Here is a 10,811-nt window from a genome sequence, read left to right on the forward strand (position 1 = left end):
GGGTTGCAAGATTTTCTACCTGCACGGGACATGAATGACGGCAGTGCACGCTGTCTCGATCACGTGGGAGAACAGCAACGTAAACTCGTCCCACAATGCCTTCATGCGAAGTCTCACGACGCGCCTGAAGCAGCCGTCGGGGAAGGGCCAACGCTTCATCATCACGCACATCGGAAGCGAGGACGGCGTCATCGCTGGGGGCCTGGACGTCTCCCACGACAACAAAATCGGCGACGAAAACAAGAAAATAGATGGCACCCGGTTCGAAAATCGATTCTATGGTGTTCTTCAAATACTGCCGATGGGGAGTATCGTCGTATTGGAAGATGCTTTGTACCGTTCTTGGCGATCACAAGCAGTGCCGACGACGAATTACCACAAGGAGGTCATCCAGGAGTGGCTCACTTTGAAGGGAATTGCGTGGGACCCCAAGAAGCTCCTCGACATTGTGGCGTCGGTCAAGTCACAGCATGTAAGGTACCTTGTGGACAATTCTACAGAGGCGGCTGCTGCACAGTAGTCAGACTTCCACCATGTTATCTGAATTCAATCCGACTGAGCTCATTTGGCCACAAATTAAGAACGGTGTTGCAGCCCGGAACACAACATTGAAAAGGGGTGACGTAGACAGGCTCTTCAAAAGAGAAGCTGAAGTGGAAAAAACTTCGAACAAGGTGGTGCCACAAGTGCTCACATCGAGTGCATCGTCATCGAATTGAATGAAGACGACACTTCTTCCGGAAGTAAAATATCTGGTGTGGAGCTCATCGACTATCCATAATGCCAGTGCAAAGGAGTGTTAACGCCAAAACACAAAACGGTACTTTTAAGGAGGGAGCACTCATATGGTGAAAATCGGATAATTGTCTTTGTACATGCTCACCCCCGCCTCTCATTTTGTTGGCGTGGTTCTGTGCTTCGTTACTTTAAAGCATTGTTTAAGGCTTTTCGAGGTATTTAGAGTATGTTGTTTGTATTCCACTGCGCCACGAGTCACCCGTATAAGGTTTGACTCAGCCCAAAAAAGTTTTATTTCGCCCTGCACTAGCTAATTGCTATCTATACAGCAGAGAGACATTGGGTGTCATTCTAGTTTCCCTCTGTCTAACCATCTAGGCATTAAATCGGACTGAGGGCAAATGAAAATCTTTCATATTCGAATAAGGAGACGTACTGTCGGGGCCATGCCAAAGGAGTGTTCTTCGTATTTGTGGATATTCACTCTAAGTGGTACGAAGTTTTATAAAAACAAAAACTTCGTCTAGCCCGAAAAAAAAAAAAAAAAAACTTTGTTTTTGGGTTTTAACGGCTACTGGTAGGTGATTCCAACGTGCACAACCTTAACGGGGGCATCCTACGGCGAACGGCTCTAGGGGGCAACAGAAATGGCGTACCCGACTTCGACAAACGACCTCACCTACCCGACGCGCCACGAGCTACACGAGAGTCAGAGGGACACTACCCTGGACCAGACCTTAGCGGACTCAAGCCTGGTGATCGATTGGCGGTGCGAATCGGACCCTATGGGATCCGACGACTGCCCATCTGGCTGCCGCTCCCAGCAGGCAGCAGAGCCGGGCGAGCACGCTCCATTCGGGACTGGGACACCCTCCGGAAGGCAGTAGCAGTGTGGAAAGATGCGGTCGCCGTGGCCACGAAACTACAGAGGGTGGCTCAAGCGACAGTGCGAGAAAGCTGATACTTCACAACCTCGCGGCGTTACCCAAGCGTATACCCTGAGAGGCCAAATGCTGATACGCTAAGCCCGCACTGGAGCTTCACTTAGGGAGGACGTATTCGCCAGATGGCGTAACAACATGCGGCATAGAGGCCATTTACCCAATTAAGCGCCGACGGACGAGGAACAATCGGGGCACACCGGTAAATGTTCTGATGGCATCAGCCCAACGATCTATCAGCTCCTCTTGGATTGGAAGCCAAAAAGATCGAGCAGCTCGATCCACGCATCCGCAACCTTCAGGACTGGCCCTTACAAAAACGGGTCTCAACATTCTTTTTAATTTTTTTAGACTTCTTATTGACTTTCCGCGATCGTACTGAATTCCTTTATAAACGCACTTTGTTTTGACTATTGTCAAACAACTTTCAAAAGAAAAAATATTGATTTTTTTTGTAGACTTATTTATAAAAAAATTAAAAAGAACTTGTAAAGACGTTTTTCTGTAGGTTATTTTCTAAAAAAATTCAAAAGGAAAAACAATAGATTTTGTTTTGTAGACTTATTTATAAAAAAAATTAAAAAGAACTTGTAAAGACGTTTTTCTGTAGGTTATCTTCTAAAAAAATTCAAAAGGAAAAACAATAGATGTTTTGTAGACTTATTTATATAAAAAAAAAAGAAGTTGTAAGGACGTTTTTTGTAGGTTATTTTCTTAAAAATAAAAAATAAAACTTATTGACATTATTTCTTTATAATAGTTTATAAAAAGAGACATTTTTTTATTATTTTATTTGGTCTGCGGTCGTGTGCGGGGTCCGATATGACGGATGTTTTTTTATTTTTTACTTTTTATTGAAATGTGTTGACTTCGTGTTCACTTTGATTACTTTCTTTTGACTGACTTCCTGTTGACATGGTCAACAGAAAGTTTGTTGATTTTGTGTTGAAATTTTTTTATGATTTTCTTCTGCCTGAGTCAAAAGAAAAGCTATTGACTTTCTATTAACTCTACGTTGAATCTTTTTCTGTTGACTTCCTGTTGAAAGTGCTATCAAAAATACTGCAGACGTTCTATTTACTTCGTGTTTAAATTATTCAATTGACTTTCTGTAGCAAGTGTCAAAAGAAAAGCTACAGACTTTCTGTTGACTTTTTATTGAACAGAATACATCTTGACTAAATGTCAAAAGTCACTAAGTTTCTCAATAGTCTCTGACAAGTTGAGAACCGTAGGGATTAGCTTCCGTTCTCCTGCCTGCAGTGCGAGCCTTCTATCCTTGACAAATCCTCGACGTCTTGCGCCCTTCGAGCTCGACTGCACAGTCAAAGCACGACGGAAGGCATGGGGCGCGTGCTGGGGGCCAGGCGTTCGAAAAATACGCCCTGCCGTTCTTACTTTGTAAATGACTATCGTGGCATTATTGACCCTATTGAACCAGTAAAGAATTGCAAAATAACTATTTTAAAGTGGAGCAACCGCCTTGACTCGCTTCGTCCCGAGTGGTGCTATGCAGAGAAGCGATAACATTTGTTCTATGAGCCGTTTTTGTGGATATTGTTTTAGCGTCTATACGAAATCATTATTAGTTGTACCAATGCTTTTTTGTAAGAGATACAGTCCATGAACTTCGAAACACTCTCTTCCCTTTGACAGACTTTCGAGAAAGAGACCGGAGACTTGGAAGCTCAGTAGAGCTGAGGTGGTCACCGGCCAAATGATTACTTCAATATGTAGGCTATATAAGGCTCTGGTGCTGTCAGCAGGACTGTGTTTCTGGTGTAGAATGCTTGATGGTGTTTGTGTTTATTTACATTGCTCATTTGTGGGATGTGTATGTATCAAAAAGACACTACTTCCTAAAGAAATTCAAAAATATATTTTAAAAAATTTGTGTTTTTTTAAACGTTAATCTGCGGTTCCGTCAAAAGGAATTCAACAAAATTTATGTAAGAAGGAATTCAAAAGAATTTATGTAAGCAGGAATTCTAAAAAATTTAAGTGGCCAATTTTAACTAGGAGTTAAATAAGTTGTCAAAACAAAGTCTAAAAAACATCAAAAAAGTTTAAAAAGAAATTCAATACGACTCCAGAAAAATTTCAACAAAAATTCAAAAGAATTTAACTACAGATTTTTGTAAGGGTGGTTAACCCGAAGACTGGTGCGCATATTGAAAAGTCGCTCTCCTCACTATGGGAGTTTGTGCCCTTGACTGACATCGACCGCCGTATATGAACACGTTCCTTCCCTTATTCCACTCCCCCCACTGAGGCCATAGCGTCATCCTTTAGAGAAGAAAGAAAATCAATCAATCAGTGGTTCATCTACTTTCCTGCAGAGCACATTAAGAACAGAGCACCGAATGATGTGGTCGAAAATATATTCAGACAAAAAATGTCTACAATGGGACAAAGCATAACAATTCTCTTAGTACCGCTGTCTCGAAGAATAAGCAGGACTTCGGAACTCGTACACGCGGCACACACATACTGTGCATGCAGCAGCACCGTGGACAACGCGATATCACTGCCAGTGCTCTGTTTCGATGCGTAGACAGGATTCTTACTACCATTCACGCACCTTCGACCGCTCCGGCTACAAGCACAGGCTTGGATAGAATACTGGAAGGGCGTACCTAACTTCTAACGTGCTTTCAGAGCGCAGCTCTTAGGCACCCGTTTCCGGGTTGAGCGGCGTTGGCGTCGCCGTCGGCGTAACTCCGCTAAATTTAGCGGGAAAATTAACGTCACGTGACCTCAACACCTATTCCGTCCCCCGCTAACTTTAGCAAGTAAAATGACGTAAGATAAATTGATGTCCCGTCACCTACGAACAAATTCAGTTTGTTGGTTAGATTTAGCAGAAAAATTGACGTCACGCGACTTCAACAGCAATTGAAAATGCCGCTAAGTTTAGCAGTAAAGTTGACGTCACTTGATCTCAACATTAATTCAGTTTCCCCGCTGAATTTAGCGGGGAATTCGCTCAAAGGCACACGTATAATGAGACAATGTACACGGACACAATATTAACAAAAACTTAATTTACTGTTTGTTCCTTGTTCATCGGGTGAGGCGTACAGCATCCCCATGCCGCGCGCAAGGACATGTGTAGCACAAACACGGCGCGGAAGTAATGACAGGTTTCGGGAACATATCCCGTCGCCCCGGTTCCCGGTCGGATGTCACTTGCCCTTACACAGCCAAGTTTTGTTCATGCAAGCCAACCCTGGCTGACAAAACTATTATTGGTAGATATAGAGACAAAATTAAGGGGGACATCTATGAAGCATTTATTATAATGGGTTTGGGGGAACGCTACGTGATTCAGCAATCTTTGACGTTAACCGAAATGGAAGTTTCACTTTAACGCGCGCATATATAAAATATGGTCGTGCTTTGCTGTTTAGAGGTCGTTTCGTGCTTATTCTGCCATGGAGACGTTCTTTTTTTTTTTTTCTTTCTTCTTTCTCTTCTTCACCTGTGTTCTGTGTTATGTGGTATGCATTCTTCGTGGCATAAATGTTTCCCTTTTGATTTTTTATAACCTTTTTTACTTTATTCTATGTTTTATATACAGAGTTAGAGACAGCGCCTGTCTTGTCAGTTTTATTCTACTCTGTATTTGCCTGTTGTGCGCTGTTCATCACCATGTTCATTGCAAGCCAACTTGCCAAACTAACTATCTTGTTGCATTCCAATCACGTCGTTCATTGGATTGAGCGGGGTCCGGCCTCCAAGCTGTGAGGAGGCGCAGTTTTTTCCTCGCAAATTGTATAAAGCGGTGGGTCTCGTGAGCTGGTGATGAGTGTTATGTTAACGAATGGGCGATACAGCACACTAAAAAAACACCTTGTAGTGAAGTTTAATTGTGGCAGATTGCCACCAATGATGGCTTTTGATCGTTTTGGTGAACGCTGTCCAAGGTAGAGGCAATAAAAAGCAGCAGCTGCGTAGTCACAAGAATTATGATGTCGCCGATGGCAAAAGGGGTTAAGTTGTTAAGCAGCGCTACAGGTGCAGCATATTGTGTGATTTCCTGGCGTTCTTCCCATGTTTGCCAAGAAGGATGAGTAAGTTTGGACTACGCAACTATAGTCCGTTGCAACCTAAGAACGAAGGGCGAGGGTAAAACGGGCGGGGGAGGAGAAGCAGACGGAACGCTGGAGAAGAGAGGGGGAAACCTCCTTCCCTCTTTAGCGTTCCGTCTGCTTCCTCCTCCCCGGCCCGTCTTACCCTCGCCCTTCGTTCTTAGCTTGCAACGGACTATAGATGGGCAAGAGGTGGCGGGTATCGTTGTATCTGGTTTACGCTAAAGTAACCGGAAGAACATTGTAAATACCTGTAACGGGATGAGAAATAGCAGCCGCGACTTACTCTTGGCTCATGGTTCAGATGGCAGAAGAGACTTGAGCTTGCGAATCAGCAGAACAGTTTTCTTAAAGGGAATCTGACAGGGTATTTATTCTCGCCGAGGTTTTTAGTTGTACGTGACATATGAGAGCTCAACTACCCAGAACAGAATTTGCGGCTAGAAATTCGGTTTCTTTCCGCCCGAAAACCGCCGATCAAGAACTGGCCGGTTCGAGTCTCGATCACTCTCTTTTTCGCGGTCACGGGCCGTTTTCTAAGGTATCGATGCGACCACCCAATTTAATCAAAGTCGTGGGTCACTGAAGGCACACACTCAATATTAAAAAAAAAAAAAAAATATGAAACCTATTTTTTTTGGCTTCTAAAAAGCTGTAAATACGTTGATTGAAAAAAAAAAAAAAGTTCCACAGACAACCGGAAGCATTCTGTGCGTTCGTCGTTTCGCGTATCGTGGGACTCGCGGGTACGGCGATGGCAGTGGACGACGGGCGTGGGACCTCTATTTCAGAACTGTCGTTCGCGTTACCGGCGAATTCTGTCTACCGTTAAAAGAGAAATTTGGGACTGATCAAAAGAATTGGTATTCATGCATCCCGTACGACACGCCCGGCCACCAAGCCGATTTGCACGAAGACGTCGCCGAGCCGTCGCTCCCTTCTCGTGGCTGAAGACATCGCTCGCGCAAACGTCAAGCACGACGTGTCTACTTCGAGTTGAATACGCACGCGTACGATTTCTTTACTAGGTGCGAATGTCCCCAAAGCGTGGTGCTTCCCGAATTCGACCCGGGAGTGCTTTTGCTAGAGAAAAATCGACAGCAAACTTTCAAACTTACAGTTTACCGGCCGAATTATTACTAAGGAAAGAGATCCACTAGTAAAGAGATACTCCAGTAGCTCAGTGGGAAAGACGTCCGGTTCACATGCGGTGGGACCGGGTTCGATCCCACGGGAAACTTTATTTTTTTTTTTTGAAACATTTTCCGATGTTTACATATCTTTTTTTTTTTTTTTTTTTTTTTTTTACAATGAACACTGAAGAAACAAACAAAAAATAACAAGCAAATGTTGTGGACGATACTTCGCTGAATTAAATGGTATGGGATTTCCTTTTTGACACCTGCGAACTCAATGTAATCACTTTCCATCCACAAAATGCAAGGAGCATATAAATCAGGTAGCGTCCGCTTTCCGAGGTGCCCGTATATGTTCTACAGGAATTGCAGCCAGCCACTGGTCCCGATCCCGTTGATCTTTCGGAAACTGTCGCACAATGCCACTTTTTTTCGAATGCAGGACATGTGAGCCAGCTCTTCACGCAAAATCTTGGGTGTATTCTTTTCGGAGCCGATCATGGAAATTCACAACGGGCACTCACTACTCATCTCCAACTCCTCAATGTACAAAACAACTCATCTTGGAGTACAGAACAACGAGCGGAACAAACATAACCGCTAAAGAATCGCACGGCGAGCAGTTCCCGCACGCCGCATCGCACGCCGCATGTCGTGTCGTCTGCTACGGAGAGGAGAAAAAAAAAAACGCACGGTCGGGTGTAGCCACGTGACTTCCGCCACTCACTCTCTTCTCTCCACTTCTCCGACCTCCGTCGGGTTTCGGTTTCGGTTTCGAGCAGTTGCGTCTTTTGGCTTTATTAAAAAAATACGCTACTTTGTTGCAAAATATTAATTAGGTAGTCCTCCGACACCATAATGAAGCACCTGGCAAAAAATGAAAAAAAAAATATTTTTCGGGGGGTGTCAGTGTCCCTTAAACTTTCGGGACCTCTATGGCATTGCGTCATTATGACCTTCATGATATTGTGCCAGTTTAATGGTTTGCATGTCGATCAGAACTTCCAGCATCTCCGATTGGTTGCGTAGTTAAACTATTTTTTTTTTAATAATTAAAAAGAGGTAAAAAGGAAATAAGAATAGAGTGCTTGTCATTCCTATAAGGGGACGGCTTTCACATACTATGGAACAGACAAAAAAGGAGAGAATGGGAGCAGGGGAAAAGAGCGGCAAGAGATACGTTCGAAGAGTACAGTGCGCCCCAAACTTAAAGCCGCCACTCGAACGCCCGACTTTCGCGGAGCCGCGCTATCCTAGCGGCAGCCGTTTCAACTAGTCGGTCACGTGAAAGCAATTCCCTATCTACGGACCGAGGGAAGGGAAGGTAGCAGGGCCGCCGCTAAGGTCGCCTGACTCTGCGAATCACAAACTCGTATCGTTAGACGGGATTTTTTTTTCTTTTGCGTTTTGTTTCCACCTTTAGGACTGATAACAAAGACAATTTTATAATGCTTCGTAAAGGAGAAAGCTTGAAGGCGCTGCTAAATTGCAAAAAAGCGCACCAAAAAAAAGCGATTTCGACGATCTGAGTCTGTGATTCGCATAGTGAGGGGCCCTTAGCGGTGGCCCTGCTACCTCCCCTTCCCCCGGTCCGGAAATTGGGAATGGCCTTCGCGTGACCGTCTAGTTGAAACGACTCCCGCCAGGATAGCGTCTGTCCGCTGAAGTCGCGCGTTCGAGTGGCAGCGTTATGTTTGGGGCGCACTGTACATATCAGTAGTATTAGGTTCAGACATTATTTCCTTTCATTTTTTTATCAACTAAAAACCTGCACATGCTCATGATTCTGAACCATGAAATCCGCGAAGAAGCCCTAAGTAGGCAGGCGTTTCGCGGCCACCTACGTCTGCCCTGGGGAAATCTCAGACAGCAGACCCTGCAGAAAAGGGGCCCTCCTTCTTGTACCCGCCGTCGCTCGGGTAGGCTCACAGCCGTCATACGCGACAGTGGTACGGGCTTTAAAGGCGAACCGGCGGAACAGTGACGCAAGACGACATAATCAACGTTCCAAATTGATATGCAAGGGTTCGTCACGACAAAAGCCGTCCACGAAACGTGGCAAAAACAGACGATAAAACGAACTAAGCCTCGTTTTGTTCGAGGCCTACGAAACAATCTGGCGATGAAACGTCCTTCTACGAGTCATAACGCTCAGATTCTGGTGTCATAACGCTTTACATGGGCACGGTTATCGTGTAATGACACGATAACTGGTGTCATAACGCTCAGATTCAACTCGACATTTAGGGCGCCGATGCAAAAAGGCGGTGGCAGTTTGTTTTACTTACCAACTAAGACGCCGATGTTGCAACCTGTTTGCAAACGTAAACACGGTGAAGCAAACATAAAACTTGGACGACGACGCTTTTTTCATTAGATGGACCGATGGTACCAACTTGCACGCGCGGCTTAACAGCCGAGTGATACAATTGATTAGAAGAGTTCACAGGAAAAATCACTCGCTGTTCTGCTGGCCCTACCAATCTGTACGTATCTCCCGTAAGCGCGAAGACAATGAGTCGCCGTTCCTCGCTACCCTAGTAAAAAAAGTCATTTTTATGAGAAATTTCTTGTGTCCAATAAACACATATGAATCATACAAGGTATATAAGAACATACAAGAACATATAAGAACCATATAAGTATTATATGAGAACTATATAAGAATTATATAAGATATATAAGAACCCCATAAGAAACTTATAAGAAAGTTCCCACTAGTTTCTCATATGGTGCTTGTGTGTTCTCATATATCTTATATAGTTCTTATATAGTTCTTATATGGTTCTTATACGGTTCTTATATGTTCTTATATATCTTGTATGATTCATATGTGTTTATTGGACACAAGAAATTTCTCATACAAATGAGAATTTTCAGTAGGGTATGACGCCATGTTGGTCTGTTGAACCAGTGTTGCCCCCTCAGTTGTTGCATTTGGTAGCGTTCCAAACCTTCAAACTGAAACAATTCACGTTTTGCGAAAAATGGTCTTAACTTAAAACATTCTTTCGGTAAGCGAATATTGTAACGGAACAGCATAAAACTCTCTTATTTTTGCTATTTTACATCATTTTAAAGCTGTGAATGAAAGGCAGCTACAATCGAGCCACATCCAATCCATATATAGCTAATCAGTCGAAGACGTTGGCGTGCGTACGTGTACAGTGCCCTAGAAGTTGGGTAGTGGGCTCACCACCCTATCTCCCCCGTGTATTGCGCTGAAGCGGCCGATGCCGAAAACGCCAAAGGTAAAGCCAGCGGCCGCTAGGGGCGCAGCAGTAGATTCCTCCTGAAAAGAAAGTGAAACGAGTTTTTTCCAAACACGCTCAGTGCTCAAATTTATATAGTTAAGTTACCATCATTGATCCAGAGGCAAATACGAAACAAACGATTGCTAAGAGCCGCCTAGCCGACATTGTCTTGCCTATGCGCGCTGGAAAGGTTCAGGAGGAAACGCTTACAGCGCCACTGCTGCATCGACATCAAGCGCGTCAGACCGAGCGGCCCCGTGTGCCACTACAACTCTCTCGTCCACTGTAGTACGTGTGCACACGCCGATATTTTGGGAGAGAAGGATACGATTGACGTGAATACAAGTACGCCGTTTAAATGGCCACCAGGTGAGTCTGCCTGGTGGCTGTTAGTGAGCACGATACACCATCATAAACCTTTTCTTTTTCGCTTAGTGCATATCCAGCCGGCAGCAGCTAGGTGGCCCCAGCAGACGGATAGCCCAAGGTTACACCCTGTCTCGTTGAAACTTGGCAAAGGGTGAACGATAAGCCCCACATTGCGTGCCGACGACTTCGACATGTGCTGCGTATAGACCTTTGCTAAAATCGCCTTCTGAGCGCTGCCATTGTTTGTTTGCTGGGCTGTGGAACACTTTGTGGACATGCGCT

This window comes from Ixodes scapularis, unplaced genomic scaffold (assembly GCF_016920785.2).
Source record: "Ixodes scapularis isolate PalLabHiFi unplaced genomic scaffold, ASM1692078v2 PGA_scaffold5__190_contigs__length_132052651, whole genome shotgun sequence".
NCBI classification, from domain to species: Eukaryota; Metazoa; Arthropoda; class Arachnida; order Ixodida; family Ixodidae; genus Ixodes; species Ixodes scapularis.